Source organism: Dendrobates tinctorius, unplaced genomic scaffold (assembly GCF_039654945.1).
Source record: "Dendrobates tinctorius isolate UK_male_01 unplaced genomic scaffold, ASM3965494v1 ptg000014l, whole genome shotgun sequence".
In the NCBI taxonomy this organism is placed as follows: Eukaryota; Metazoa; Chordata; class Amphibia; order Anura; family Dendrobatidae; genus Dendrobates; species Dendrobates tinctorius.
Window position 1 is genome coordinate 4,348,627 of NW_027361682.1, and position 12,171 is coordinate 4,360,797.

General features: G+C 47.5%; 1 protein-coding gene and 1 long non-coding RNA gene across 2 annotated transcripts in view; one reads left to right on the forward strand and one right to left on the reverse strand.

Annotated features, from left to right (window-relative positions):
• LOC141074234 (uncharacterized) overlaps window positions 1-12,171 on the forward strand; it is a 54,816-nt gene that overhangs the window by 29,607 nt on the left and 13,038 nt on the right. The gene's annotated exons all lie outside the window — the stretch shown is intronic.
• Window positions 7,611-12,171, reverse strand: part of LOC141074291 (uncharacterized) — a 71,378-nt gene continuing 66,817 nt past the window's right edge. Inside the window, exon 2 of the long non-coding RNA XR_012227178.1 lies at window positions 7,611-7,717. This is a non-coding gene — a long non-coding RNA (uncharacterized lncRNA). The remainder of the gene's footprint in view (window positions 7,718-12,171) is intronic.

The window sequence follows — 12,171 nt, forward strand, 5'->3', positions numbered from 1 at the left end:
AGGTCCCCACTGCACCAAATAAATAGTTTGGTGGCCCCAGTTGCCCCCGTGAATATGATAGGATGGTCCTAGTTCCCCCATATATGTAGTATGATGAACCCAGTTCCCTAATATATAAAGTATGATGGTCCCACAGCCCCATATATATAGTATGGAGGCACCAGTTCTCCCCATATATATAGTAAGATAGCCCAAGCTCACCCCATATATATGATGACCCCATATATATATACACACACGGTATATATATATATATATATAGAGAGAGAGAGTAGAATGGCTCCAGTTCCCCCATGTATATAGTAAGGTGGCCCTAGTTCTCCCATATATACAGTTGTGGCCAAAAGTATTGACACCCCTGCAATTCTGTCAGATAATAAATAGTTTCTTCCTGAAAATGATTGCAAACACAAATTCTTTGGCATTATTATCTTCATTTAATTTGTCTTAAATGAAAAAACACAAAAAGAATTGTCCTAAAGCCAAATTGGATATAATTCCACACCAAACATAAAAAAGAGGGTGGACAAAAGTATTGGCACTGTTCGAAAAATCATGTGATGCTTCTCTAATTTCTGTAATTAACAGCACCTGTAACTTACCTGTGGCACCTAACAGGTGTTGGCAATAACTAAATCACACTTGCAGCCAGTTGACATGGATTAAAGTTGACTCAACCTCTGTCCTGTGTCCTTGTGTGTACCACATAAAGCATGGAGAAAAGAAAGAAGACCAAAGAACTGTCTGAGGACTTGAGAAACCAACTTGTGAGGAAGCATGAGCAATCTCAAGGCTACAAGTCCATCTCCAAAGACCTGAATGTTCCTGTGTCTACCGTGCGCAGTATCATCAAGAAGTTTAAAGCCCATGGCACTGTGGCTAACCTCCCTAAATGTGTATGGAAAAGAAAAATTGACAAGAGATTTCAACGCAAGATTGTGCGGATGTTGGATAAAGAACCTCGACTAACATCCAAACAAGTTCAAGCTGCCCTGCAGTCCGAGGGTACAACAGTGTCAACCCGTACTATCCGTCGGCGTCTGAATGAAAAGGGACTGTATGGTAGGAGACCCAGGAAGACCCCACTTCTTACCCCGAGACATAAAAAAGCCAGGCTGGAGTTTGCCAAAACTTACCTGAAAAAGCCTTAAACGTTTTGGAAGAATGTTCTCTGGTCAGATGAGACAAAAGTAGAGCTTTTTGGGCAAAGGCATCAACATAGAGTTTACAGGAGAAAAAAAGAGGCATTTAAAGAAAAGAACACGGTCCCTACAGTCAAACATGGCGGAGGTTCCCTGATGTTTTAGGGTTGCTTTGCTGCCTCTGGCACTGGACTGCTTGACCATGTGCATGGCTTTATGAAGTCAGAAGACTACCAACAAATTTTGCAGCATAATGTAGGGCCCAGTGTGAGAAAGCTGGGTCTCCCTCAGAGATCATGGGTCTTCCAGCAGGACAATGACCCAAAACACACTTCAAAAAGCACTAGAAAATGGTTTGAGAGAAAGCACTGGAGACTTCTAAGGTGGCCAGCAATGAGTCCAGACCTGAATCCCATAGAACACCTGTGGAGAGATCTAAAAATGGCAGTTTGGAGAAGGCACCCTCCTAATATCAGGGACCTGGAGCAGTTTGCCAAAGAAGAATGGTCTAAAATTCCAGCAGAGCATTGTAAGAAACTCATTGATGGCTACCGGAAGCGGTTGGTCGCAGTTATTTTGGCTAAAGGTTGTGCAACCAAGTATTAGGCTGAGGGTGGCAATACTTTTGTCTGGCCCATTTTTGGAGTTTTGTGTGAAATGATCAATGTTTTGCTTTTTGCTTCATTCTCTTTTGTGTTTTTTCATTTAAGACAAATTAAATGAAGATAATAATACCAAAGAATTTGTGTTTGCAATCATTTTCAGGAAGAAACTGAGTATTATCTGACAGAAATGCAGGGGTGTCAATACTTTTGGCCACAACTATATAGTATGATGACCCCAGTTCCCATATCTAATATATAAAGCTCAAAGTGTGTATGTATGTATGTATGTATGTATGTATGTGTGTGTGTGTATGTCCGGGATAGGCATCCGCACCGTCGCAGCTACAGCCACAAAATTTGGCACAGTCACACGTTTGGACCCCGAGAGCGTCCTAGGCTATGTTGTGAGGCAAAATTTTAGCCCCGCGTGTTCCAATTCACCAAACAATTTTGCCCGTCTACATAATGGGGAAAAAGTGTGTGTGTGTGTCAAGCCCCACCCCTCATTATGATGTCATAATGCCCCTATCTACATAATGTGGAAACAGTGTGTGCGTATCAAGCCCCACCCCTCACTATGATGTCATAATGGTTGCCATGGCGACGCTGATGTCATCATAGGTTGCAAGCCCCGCCGCTCATTATGATGTCATAATGGTTGACTATGGGATGGAGGATGTGTGATGGGTATATGGGCACTGGACTATGGGATGGCGGATATGTATGATGGGTATATGGGCACGGGACTATGGGATCGAGGCTATGTATGATGGGTATATGGGCATGGGACTATGAGATGAAGGATGTGTAATGGGTATATGGGCACTCGACTATGGGATGGCGAATATGTATGATGGGTATATGGGCATGGGACTATGAGATGAAGGATGTGTGATGGGTATATGGGCACTCGAGTATGGGATGGCAAATATGTGTGATGGGTATATGGGCACTCGACTATGGGATGGCGGATATGTATGATGGGTATATGGGCACGGGCCTATGGGATGGTGGATATGTATGATGGGTATATGGGCACGGGCCTATGGGATGGTGGATATGTATAATGGGTATATGGGCATGGGACTATGGGATGGAGATGGGTATATGGGCACGGGACTATGGGATGGAGGATAATTATAATTTTTTATAACTAACCACAGTTAGTTCATCTAGTGTGTGTGTATATATATAAGGGGGCTGGGGACATCCTTCTATGTATATGGGGTGGAACTGGGACCACCATACTGCATATGTGGGGGCTGGGGTCATCATACTATATATATGAGTGAACTGGGGCCATCATACTAATATATATATATATATATATATATATATATATATATAGTATGATGGCCCCAGTTCACTCATATATATAGTATGATGACCACAGCCCCCACATATGCAGCATGGTGGTCCCAGTTCCACCCCATATACAGAGAAGGATGTCCCCAGCCCCCTTATACACAGTATGATGGCCCCTCAGCCTGTTCATATATACAGTATGATGTCTGCAGTTTCTCCCCATATATACCGTATAATGGCCCCTCAGCCTGTTCATAAATACAGTATGATGCCAGCAGTTTCTCCCCATATATACAGTATAACTCCATAGCCCGTTCATATATACAGTATGATGGCCGCAGTTTCTCCCCATATATACAGTAGGATGGCCGCAGTTTCCCCCCATATGTACAGTATGATGGCCCCAGCCCCATATATAGAGTATGATGGTGGCAGTTTCTCCCCATAAATACAGTAGGATGGCCCCAGCCCCATATATAGAGTATGATGGCCGCAGTTTCTCCCCATATATACAGTAGGATGGCTGCAGTTCCCCCCATATATACAGTATGATGGCCCCAGCCCCCATATATACATTATGATGGCTGCAGTTTCCCCCCATATATGCAGTAGGATGGCCGCAGTTTCCCCCCATATGTACAGTATGATGGCCCCAGCCCCATATATAGAGTATGATGGTGGCAGTTTCTCCCCATATATACAGTAGGATGGCTGCAGTTTCTGCCCATATACAGTAGGATGGCAGCAGTTTCTCCCCATATATACAGTAGGATGGCTGCAGTTTCTCCCCATATACAGTAGGATGGCCCCTCAGCCTGTTCATATATAGAGTATGATGGTCGCAGTTTCTCCCCATATATACAGTATGATGGCCACAGTTTCTCCCCATATACAGTAGGATGGCAGCAGTTTCTCCCTATATATACAGTAGGATGGCCCCAGCCCCATATATAGAGTATGATGGTTGCAGTTTCTCCCCATATATACAGTAGGATGGCCGCAGTTTCTCCCCATATACAGTAAGATGGCAGCAGTTTCTCCCCATATATACAGTTGGATGGCCCCTCAGCCCGTTCATATATAGAGTATGATGGTCGCAGTTTCTCCCCATATACACAGTATGATGGCCGCAGTTTCTCCCCATATACACAGTATGATGGCCAGTTTCTCCCCATATATACAGTAGGATGGCTGCAGTTTCTCCCCATACACAGTAGGATGGCTGCAGTTTCTCCCCATATATACAGTAGGATGGGCGCAGTTCCCCCCCATATATACAGTATGATGGCCACAGTTTCTCCCCATATACACAGTATGATGGCCGCAGTTTTCTCCCATACATGCAGTATGATGTCCCCAGCCCCCATATATGCAGTATGATGGCCCCCGGTTTCCCCCATATATGCAGTATGATGTCCCCAGCCCCCATATATGCAGTATGATGGTCCCCATTTTCCCCCATATATGCAGTATGCTGTCCCAGCCCCATATATGCAGTTTGATGGTCCCCGTTTTCCCCCATATATGCAGTATGATGTCCCCAGCCCTCATGTATGCAGTATGATGGCCCCCGTTTTCCACCATATGTGCAGTATGATGTCCCCAGCCCCCATATATGCAGTATGATGGCCCCCCGTTTTCCCCCATATATGCAGTATGATGTCCCCAGCCCCCATATATGCAGTATGAAGGCCCCGTTTTCCCTATATATGCAGTATGATGTCCCCAGCCCCCATATATGCAGTATGATGGCCCCCGTTTTCCCCCATATATGCAGTATGATGTCCCCAGCCCCCATATATGCAGTATGATGGCCCCCAGCCGTTTTCCCCCATAAATGCAGTATGATGTCCCCAGCCCCCATATATGCAGTATGATGTCCCCAGCCCCCATATATGCAGTATGGTGGCCCCCGTTTTCCCCCATATATGCAGTATGATGGCCCCAGCCCCCATATATGCAGTATGATGGCCCCTGGCCGATTTTCCCCATATATGCAGTATGATGTCCCCAGCCCCCATATATGCAGTATGATGGCCCCAGCCCCCATATATGCAGTATGATGGCCGCAACCCAACCCCATATATACAGTATGATGGCCCCACAGCCCGCTCATATAAAACATAATAAAGGTTATACTCACCTTTTCCTGATTCCTGGCACCTCGGCCTCCGTGTCCTCTTCTGGCCTGTAGAGCGGCGTGAGACAATGGCGTCATCGCGCCGCCTGCGAGCACAACACAGTCTGTCTCATAAGCTTAAAGCCGCAGACCGCGGCTGAGACAGACAAGTGCGCGGCCGTGTCTGCTGCCGGCCACATCACAGCACAGCAGACACGGCCGCACGCAGTTCACTGTGCAGGGCCATCAGGCGGCTGGCCCTGCACAGCTGCTGGGGAAGCGGCCCGGGGGGCATATGCCTCCCTGCCACTCGACCCAGCCCGCCCCTGCCTCTGTGTGTGAACAGAGGCCGCTCTGCACACTCCGGGTGAAGTTTAACCCGTGTACATCATACCGCCATATTGCTTGTCTGCCATCACTTAGCAGCAGTTATTCCACCTACTGCACGGTGGACCCCGAGCGGCGAATGCACTTTATTATTATTTTATTTAGTGCGTTCCGCCATTCCTAACATTATACTAGCGCCAGGGTCTGACTAGTGATGGCAGATCAGCAGCAACTCCTTCAGTGCATTCGCCAGCTAGAGGGCCGGTTGGCTACTCTTGAGAGTGTCATCGCAGCGGCGAAGTCTTCGGAGGCTGCTGTACAGGTGATCGCCGAGGCGGTTTCCCGTATGTCCACGTCCTCCCACGCGCCGACAGTTACCCGCCTCCCGTTGCCCAATAAATTTTCTGGCGATGGCGCCTCCTGTAGGGGTTTCGTCAGCCAGTGCTCTATCCAGCTGGAGTTACTGGCTGCGCGATTCCCTACATAACGGGCCAAGTTGGGGTTTATTGTTTCCCTTCTGTCGGGCAAGGCGTTGGAGTGGGCTACGCCATTATGGGAGCGTGGTGACCCAGAGGTTCGGACCGCTGCTCACTTTCTAACAGCTATTAAGCAGGTCTTCCTAGGACCACACATGACACCTCTCTGCAGCTACTTGCTTTGACTCAGGGATCCCTCTCGGTTAGTCAGTATGCCGTTTGTTTCTGGACACTGGCTTCCGAGCTGGAGTGGTCTGACAAAGCCCTCATCCCTGTGTTCTGGAGAGGTTTGGTGGTGCATGTTAAGGATGCTCTCTCTACCAGAAGTTCCTGCAAGTATATCGGCTGAGACTCACCAATGCAAGTCTATGTGTGCGAGAAAAAAACGGATACCACACGGACCATGCAGATGACTTGCGAGAAATACGCAAGCATTCTCCAGGTGACAGGAAATTGAATTAGGCATTGTCAGGAAGCTTTGGCATGCAAATTTCCCTGGCAACCTCTAGAAATCCAAGAACACACCTCCACGGAGTGTAGCATCATGGCCACACACATTACCGTGGAGATGCTCATAGTTCTAGTGCAAGAGAGGCCAGAACTATGGGATCAATGGGATGCACACTATGCAGACCGGGCACGTAAGGAGGCAGCATGGAGGAGAATCTGCAGGCAGATGTTCCCAGACTAAGAGGAAAGATCTCGTAAGGCCCAGCAGCAAATTAATACCGTAATTTCCGGCGTATAAGACGAATGGGCGTATAAGACGACCCCCCAACTTTTCCAGTTAAAATATAAAATCTTCATAAAAGTCGGGGGGGTCTTCTCATACGCCGTGTGTCATCATATACACCGAGTGTGGAGCAGTCTGCATATAGTGGTGGAGTGGTCCCCATGATGAAGGAAAGAGGCGTCTCACAGGGAAGATGCAACTAGAGTTATCATCCCCCTTTTACCTCATTGGTGGCAGCGGTGCTATCTGTGGCTCTGTGCTGGGGGTCGGCAGCGGCTCCTCTTTGTGCAGCTGGGGGGGTGGCGGCTCTATGTCCTACGTTGGGGCTCCACCGGCATATCCCCAAAGCCTCCGGGAAAATGGCCACTGGAGCCCACGCATGCTCAGATTCAGATCTCATCCTGAGATCTCAGGAGACGATATCTGAATCTGAGCTCGCGTGGGCTCCAGCGGCCATTTTCCCGGAGGCCACCGCATCACAGCAATGGAGCTGCCGGGGGCCTCCGGGCTTTGGGGATATGCCGGCGGAGCCCTGACACAGAGCCACCGCCATCCCCCAGCTGCACAAAGAGGAGCCGCCGATGACCACCAGCACAGAGTCCCCATGCTACACAAGAGGAGCTGCTGCCGACCCCAAGCACAGAGCCGCAGATAGCACCGCTGCCACCAATGAGGTTAAAGGGGGATGATAACTCTAGTTACATCTTCCCTGCCGGAGCCCACATCAAAGAGAGGGATACCGACATGGGAGTACTATTACGTCTGATGTCAGTAAGGGGTTAAAGACAAAAATGACATTTTTGATTTAGCACATTCTTGATGAATTTGGCACAAAAACCATCAATGAATACCATAAAATAAAAAAAACAAACAAAACAAAATGCAAATGATGAATCTGGGTCCATGTGGCCAAAGCTGTATTCACAATTGTGCTCCAATAACCAATTTGTGTAGGGAGTAGAAAAAAATCCCACTGAGACGACTCCAGAAATGAAGAGGGCTCTTCAGACCTAGAAAAGAAGAAGAATATGGACGATAAAACAGAGGAAAGGTGTGCAACATATGTTATGGAGAATAGTCACTGCCAGATAAGGTAAAACTTATATTACCACCGCGTATAACCATGTAATATAAAATATAGAGACACAGCTCTGCTACATACACATATAACACACAGGCTACATCCACCCTGTAAACCCCTCCTGACCCCACACAGAAACTTCCCCTCATCCAGCACCATGACAACCAGCACAGCAGAGTCCTGCATACAAGGCCCCTGATCATGTGACTCCTGACTCCTCCCCTCCTGTGACCTCATCACAGGTCCTGTGCGCACAGAACAGCCATATATGTGGTGTGCGGCTCTGCAGGTGGAGGTAGGTGCTGGAGATTCCCCATTACTGGGCGCAGGGGACAATAACCCCCTCAGTGCTGAGCCTGGGATAAATCCCTGTATGTGACTATAAGGCTGTGTGCCCACGTTGCGTTTTTTATGCGTTTCCGCCATGTTTTTGCGGCCACGGAAATGCTTAAAAAATGCATCACCATTCAATCCTATTGGATTCCGCAGTTGTGCCTATGCTGCGCATTCGCATAGCGGTAAAATCCGCAGCATGTCCATCCTTACTGCGGAATTGTGGCGATTCCGCCGCCATAGGATTGCATTGAAACGCTCACTTTACGCATGTGGCTATGCACACCATGTGTAAAGTGAGCGCTTCATGTGCGGATGGTACCCAGGGTCTGGAGGAGAGGAGACTCCCACCAATGCCCTGGGTACCATATCCCTGTAAAAAGTAGAATTAAAATAAAGAATAGGGATAAACTCACCTTCTGATAACCCCCGGAGCGCTCCCGCCTGTCAGCCACGCCGCCAGCATCTTCCGTTCCCAGGGATGCATTGCGCAAATGACCTCTGATGACATAGCGGTCTCACGAGATGCTACATCATCAGAAGTCATTATCGCAAGGCATCCCTGGGAACGGAAGATGCTGGCGGTGTGGCTGACAGGCGGGAGCGCTCCGGGGGGCTATCAGAAGGTGAGTTTATCCCTATTCTTTATTTTTTTATTATTTTTAATATTCTATTGATGCTGCATATGCTTGACAAGTGTGACCAACCTGTCAATCACTTTTCCAAGCGATGCTTCAAATCACTTGGAAAAGGTCAAGCATTCTGCAAGCTAAAAATGCTTGTGTTTTGCTGGAAAACGTATGCGAATTCCGCATGCATTTTACCTGCGGCAGGGAGTTGCGGAAATGCTGCGGAAATTTCAGCAGCATTACTGCAACGTGGACACTTAGCCTAATGGGACTGTGTGTTATACCAGGGGCAGGATGGGGACATGACTGGATGTAGTGATCGTGTGAAGCCGGTAACAGCTCCGGAGATTTCTTACATGGGATCTTTATGATGTTACATCGTCATCTTCTCCCCATTCAGGTCCCTACAATATCGGATCCTCTCAGTGGAGATCTTCTATATAAGAGAATTCTCCTGAGTGACCCTACAAGGATGGATAGGGACAGGGACAAGATGGCGGAGAGGATATTACACCTCACCCTAGAGATCCTCTTCCGGCTTACTGGAGAGGTGAGAGATTCTGATGACGTCACATTACATCATTCTTATCTATGGGAATAACAGATGGACAGAACTGGAGAGGTGAGGACTCTGGAAATGTCTGTTGTGAGGTTTATTAATGTGTCTCTCCAAAACCAGGATTACGCAGTAGTGAAGAAGACCTCTAGGGAGCGCTGTCAGGCCCCTGTGTCTGAGGGATGGGGAAGACCCCTGAGCCCAATCACGGGGCCTCCACCTCACCCCCTGATACATGAGGACATCAATGACCAGAAGATCCTAGAACTCACCTACAAGATGATTGAGCTGCTGACTGGAGAGGTGACACTGCTGGGAATGCTGGGACATTATACAGTAACGCTATGGAGGGATCGGGGGATGACGGTATCATTGTATGTGTCAGGTTCCTATAAGGTGTCAGGATGTCACCGTCTATTTCTCCATGGAGGAGTGGGAGTATTTAGAAGGACACAAAGATCTGTACAAGGACGTCATGATGGAGGTTCCCCAGCCCCTCACATCACCAGGTAATAGACAGGACTAAATACACACGGCCTATAATTATCTGTATGTAAATAATGAATTCAGTCCCTGTATGTGTTTCCTCCAGTTCTGTCCAGTGAGAGGACAACACCAGAGAGATGTCACCGTCCTCTTCTTCCACAAGACTGGAAACAAGAAGATCCCAATGTTCCTCAGGATCATCAGGTAGATGGAGAGAAGGTGTCATTAAATCACTGCTATGATGTGTGGAAGGCTGTGAAGGTCTTGCTTGTGGAGTGAGACATGTAACCCATAAAATGAAGTGATCTGTTGTCAGCTGGAATCCTCATTAAAATTAAAGGATTGAATGATCTGAGTGATGTCAAACACAGACATCGGTGTCACATTAACCAGGACCAATATTTCAAAACTACTAAACTTGTGGGGATTTTCAAGGAATAACTTCCAACATCAACACTTCACGCTGGTGAAAGTGGATTAATATTGTGCGAATGTTTTTTTGGCACATTCTGGTACCTCTAATATCTGTAGATGGAGGTTTGGACACTGGGGCTTAATTAATTATTCTGGCCAACCAAATTCATCTCTTCATGGCAGCTGTTTAACTGGCAGTAGAAGGACCCACACATTTTTCAGTAATCAGGGGACAGCGTAGAGTTGCAGTTTGAAGAGGTGGTTCAATATGGATTAGTGGCTGTCTGAGGGGGACAGTTAGAAGAGGGGGCAGCAAAAGTCATGGATAGTGTGGAGTTAATAGTTCATAAGTGAGGCAGGTGTGATAGAGGTAATTCATTAGGGAGGACAGTTTGGAGGTTGTCTGCAGAGACAAGTTGTGGATGTGAAAAGTATCATGCATCTGGGTTTGAACCCTTGAGCCTGTGCCTAGTGGTTGACTTCTCCTCTGTCCACCGAGCCACAGCAGATACCAATCAGGTAACAGGTGTTTTCATTTACTAATTTGTCTGTCCTTTCACCTTCCGGGTCCAGCTTTATATACATTCCCCCTGCTTGTATTTCCTGCTGGTGATGGTCTCATTATGTGCATACGTAATCCTTTCTTTTGCATTTTTTTACTTGTTTTACGCACTCTGGAATCTCTTTTTAGTTTCCCTTCTTTAGGTAATTTACACTCTGCTGTGCCCTCCGGTTCTTTAGGAGGAACGTGAAGCAGTTGACAGCCTTTTAGACAGCATAAGTCCGAGTTCCCATCATGTAGTCTGTAGTTAAGACTTTTTCAACTCATTCAGGAACCACTAGGGATTGCGGGATCAGGATCTCTAGTCTGTACAAGAACATGCAGGGTCAATTGCAGTTTTTACTGTGTTACCTACTTTTCCAAGTGAGTTGCTAAACTATCATAGCAAAAAGTCATCATGGTGTCAGGATCAGATGTCTAAGAAAGGATCATAGTAGATGACACATAAGGTGCCTGGGTCAATTGGTGTATTTACAATGTAGAATCACAGCCATTAAATGACCGCCGACCCGCTATGTAAAGCTGATCTACAGTTGCAACCTGTAGATAAGCTGAAAAAGGTTGTGTGTGCACAAATAATTGTTAATTTGCTAGATATGTGCACAGAGTATAGCATTTTTCTTTTTTTTCCGCTTTATTAGACGCTCCGGATTATAAGACGCACCACAAATTTTGAGGAGAAAAATAAGAAAAAAATATTTTTGAATAAAATGGTGGTGCTTCTTATAATCCTTGCATCTTATTGCTTACCCGGGTTGGTGACTGCAGTGTAGCGGGGTCCCAAGGTCGCTGCTGGAGGTGGCAGGAGTGGGGTGATGCTGCAGGCCGCATTCAGGGATGAGGGGGGGCTCCGATGTGCGCCACTGCTGCGGGGTTCTTGTGCTGCTGTGGGGTCTTTTGCTGCTGCCGGATTTCTCCGGGTGCCCAGAGGTGCTGCGTGTGTGTCCGGCGCTACCCCGGGGCTCTGCTGACATATTGCGACAGGCCAGAGCCCTGGCATTTCCACGGTTCCCTATGTGTGCTGTGGTTCCAGGATCTCAGGACCAAGATCTCGATAGATGAGATCTCAGCGCTGAAATCTCATGTCTCAAGATATTGGTCCCGATATCACATCTGAGCATGCCCAAGCAGCCATTTTTTTACCGGAACCACCGCACAAATAGGGAACCGTGGAATTGCCGGGGCCCTGGCCTGTTACAAAATGTCGGGAGAGCCAAGGGGCAGTGTCAGACACATGCTGCACCGCTGGGCACCGAAGACACCCGCAGCACCGGCCAGGAACCGCCGGTCACCCAGACACCCCCTGATCACGGCCTATGGTAAGGCATGTTCGCTTTGTAAGACGCACCCCCATTTTCCCCCAAAATTTTGGGGAAAAAAGTGCATTTTACAAAGCGAAATAT